Genomic DNA, 4,265 nt, shown 5'->3' with positions numbered 1-4,265 from the left:
ATCCCAAACTTCTCCCACATCACTTTGAAGGCATTTGTGAGGATTCAGTCCAGCCACTTTTCCAAAACCATGATTTTCGTTTTTCACCAAAATCACCACCAAGCCACAAAATCAAGCCAAAACACCAAAATCATGAACTTGGCTATGCACCAACCATGTCAAGATCAATTCCTTTTGATCCCAAACTTCTCCCACATCACTTTGAAGGCATTTGTGAGGATTGAGTCCAGCCAGTTTTCCAAAACCATGATTTTCGTTTTTCACCAAAATCACCACCAAGCCACAAAATCAAGCCAAAACACCAAAATCATGAACTTGGCTATGCACCAACCATGTCAAGATCAATTCCTTTTGATCCCAAACTTCTCCCACATCACTTTGAAGGCATTTGTGAGGATTCAGTCCAGCCAGTTTTCCAAAACCATGATTTTCGTTTTTCACCAAAATCACCACCAAGCCACAAAATCACCACCAAGTACCAAAATCATGAACTTGGCTATGCACCAACCATGTCAAGATCAATTCCTTTTGATCCCAAACTTCTCCCACATCACTTTGAAGGCATTTGTGAGGATTGAGTCCAGCCAGTTTTCCAAAACCATGATTTTCGTTTTTCACCAAAATCACCACCAAGCCACAAAATCAAGCCAAAACACCAAAATCATGAACTTGGCTATGCACCAACCATGTCAAGATCAATTCCTTTTGATCCCAAACTTCTCCCACATCACTTTGAAGGCATTTGTGAGGATTCAGTCCAGCCACTTTTCCAAAACCATGATTTTCGTTTTTCACCAAAATCACCACCAAGCCACAAAATCAAGCCAAAACACCAAAATCATGAACTTGGCTATGCACCAACCATGTCAAGATCAATTCCTTTTGATCCCAAACTTCTCCCACATCACTTTGAAGGCATTTGTGAGGATTGAGTCCAGCCAGTTTTCCAAAACCATGATTTTCGTTTTTCACCAAAATCACCACCAAGCCACAAAATCAAGCCAAAACACCAAAATCATGAACTTGGCTATGCACCAACCATGTCAAGATCAATTCCTTTTGATCCCAAACTTCTCCCACATCACTTTGAAGGCATTTGTGAGGATTCAGTCCAGCCAGTTTTCCAAAACCATGATTTTCGTTTTTCACCAAAATCACCACCAAGCCACAAAATCACCACCAAGTACCAAAATCATGAACTTGGCTATGCACCAACCATGTCAAGATCAATTCCTTTTGATCCCAAACTTCTCCCACATCACTTTGAAGGCATTTGTGAGGATTGAGTCCAGCCAGTTTTCCAAAACCATGATTTTTAGTTTTTCACCAAAATCACCACCAAGCCACAAAATCAAGCCAAAACACCAAAATCATGAACTTGGCTATGCACCAACCATGTCAAGATCAATTCCTTTTGATCCCAAACTTCTCCCACATCACTTTGAAGGCATTTGTGAGGATTCAGTCCAGCCACTTTTCCAAAACCATGATTTTCGTTTTTCACCAAAATCACCACCAAGCCACAAAATCAAGCCAAAACACCAAAATCATGAACTTGGCTATGCACCAACCATGTCAAGATCAATTCCTTTTGATCCCAAACTTCTCCCACATCACTTTGAAGGCATTTGTGAGGATTGAGTCCAGCCAGTTTTCCAAAACCATGATTTTCGTTTTTCACCAAAATCACCACCAAGTCACAAAATCAAGCCAAAAATCCAAAATCATGGCACTTGGCTATGCACCAACCATGTCAAGATCAATTCCTTTTGCTCCCAAACTTCTCCCACATCACTTTAAAGGCATTTGTGAGGATTGAGTCCAGCCAGTTTTCCAAAACCATGATTTTCGTTTTTCACCAAAATCACCACCAAGCCACAAAATCAAGCCAAAACACCAAAATCATGAACTTGGCTATGCACCAACCATGTCAAGATCAATTCCTTTTGATCCCAAACTTCTCCCACATCACTTTGAAGGCATTTGTGAGGATTGAGTCCAGCCACTTTTCCAAAACCATGATTTTCGTTTTTCACCAAAATCACCACCAAGCCACAAAATCAAGCCAAAACACCAAAATCATGAACTTGGCTATGCACCAACCATGTCAAGATCAATTCCTTTTGATCCCAAACTTCTCCCACATCACTTTGAAGGCATTTGTGAGGATTGAGTCCAGCCAGTTTTCCAAAACCATGATTTTCGTTTTTCACCAAAATCACCACCAAGCCACAAAATCAAGCCAAAACACCAAAATCATGAACTTGGCTATGCACCAACCATGTCAAGATCAATTCCTTTTGATCCCAAACTTCTCCCACATCACTTTGAAGGCATTTGTGAGGATTCAGTCCAGCCACTTTTCCAAAACCATGATTTTCGTTTTTCACCAAAATCACCACCAAGCCACAAAATCAAGCCAAAACACAAAAATCATGAACTTGGCTATGCACCAACCATGTCAAGATCAATTCCTTTTGATCCCAAACTTCTCCCACATCACTTTGAAGGCATTTGTGAGGATTGAGTCCAGCCACTTTTCCAAAACCATGATTTTCGTTTTTCACCAAAATCACCACCAAGCCACAAAATCAAGCCAAAACACCAAAATCATGAACTTGGCTATGCACCAACCATGTCAAGATCAATTCCTTTTGATCCCAAACTTCTCCCACATCACTTTGAAGGCATTTGTGAGGATTCAGTCCAGCCACTTTTCCAAAACCATGATTTTCGTTTTTCACCAAAATCACCACCAAGCCACAAAATCAAGCCAAAACACCAAAATCATGAACTTGGCTATGCACCAACCATGTCAAGATCAATTCCTTTTGATCCCAAACTTCTCCCACATCACTTTGAAGGCATTTGTGAGGATTGAGTCCAGCCAGTTTTCCAAAACCATGATTTTCGTTTTTCACCAAAATCACCACCAAGCCACAAAATCAAGCCAAAACACCAAAATCATGAACTTGGCTATGCACCAACCATGTCAAGATCAATTCCTTTTGATCCCAAACTTCTCCCACATCACTTTGAAGGCATTTGTGAGGATTCAGTCCAGCCAGTTTTCCAAAACCATGATTTTCGTTTTTCACCAAAATCACCACCAAGCCACAAAATCACCACCAAGTACCAAAATCATGAACTTGGCTATGCACCAACCATGTCAAGATCAATTCCTTTTGATCCCAAACTTCTCCCACATCACTTTGAAGGCATTTGTGAGGATTGAGTCCAGCCAGTTTTCCAAAACCATGATTTTCGTTTTTCACCAAAATCACCACCAAGCCACAAAATCAAGCCAAAACACCAAAATCATGAACTTGGCTATGCACCAACCATGTCAAGATCAATTCCTTTTGATCCCAAACTTCTCCCACATCACTTTGAAGGCATTTGTGAGGATTGAGTCCAGCCACTTTTCCAAAACCATGATTTTCGTTTTTCACCAAAATCACCACCAAGCCACAAAATCAAGCCAAAACACCAAAATCATGAACTTGGCTATGCACCAACCATGTCAAGATCAATTCCTTTTGATCCCAAACTTCTCCCACATCACTTTGAAGGCATTTGTGAGGATTCAGTCCAGCCACTTTTCCAAAACCATGATTTTCGTTTTTCACCAAAATCACCACCAAGCCACAAAATCAAGCCAAAACACCAAAATCATGAACTTGGCTATGCACCAACCATGTCAAGATCAATTCCTTTTGATCCCAAACTTCTCCCACATCACTTTGAAGGCATTTGTGAGGATTGAGTCCAGCCAGTTTTCCAAAACCATGATTTTCGTTTTTCACCAAAATCACCACCAAGCCACAAAATCAAGCCAAAACACCAAAATCATGAACTTGGCTATGCACCAACCATGTCAAGATCAATTCCTTTTGATCCCAAACTTCTCCCACATCACTTTGAAGGCATTTGTGAGGATTCAGTCCAGCCACTTTTCCAAAACCATGATTTTCGTTTTTCACCAAAATCACCACCAAGCCACAAAATCAAGCCAAAACACCAAAATCATGAACTTGGCTATGCACCAACCATGTCAAGATCAATTCCTTTTGATCCCAAACTTCTCCCACATCACTTTGAAGGCATTTGTGAGGATTGAGTCCAGCCAGTTTTCCAAAACCATGATTTTCGTTTTTCACCAAAATCACCACCAAGCCACAAAATCAAGCCAAAACACCAAAATCATGAACTTGGCTATGCACCAACCATGTCAAGATCAATTCCTTTTGATCCCAAACTTCTCC

The sequence above is a fragment of the Phaseolus vulgaris genome, chromosome 11 (assembly GCF_051622355.1).
Source record: "Phaseolus vulgaris cultivar YP4 chromosome 11, ASM5162235v1, whole genome shotgun sequence".
Taxonomy (NCBI): Eukaryota; Viridiplantae; Streptophyta; class Magnoliopsida; order Fabales; family Fabaceae; genus Phaseolus; species Phaseolus vulgaris.
The sequence above is the reverse complement of the archived record's forward strand: the minus strand, read 5'-3'. Positions refer to the sequence as shown.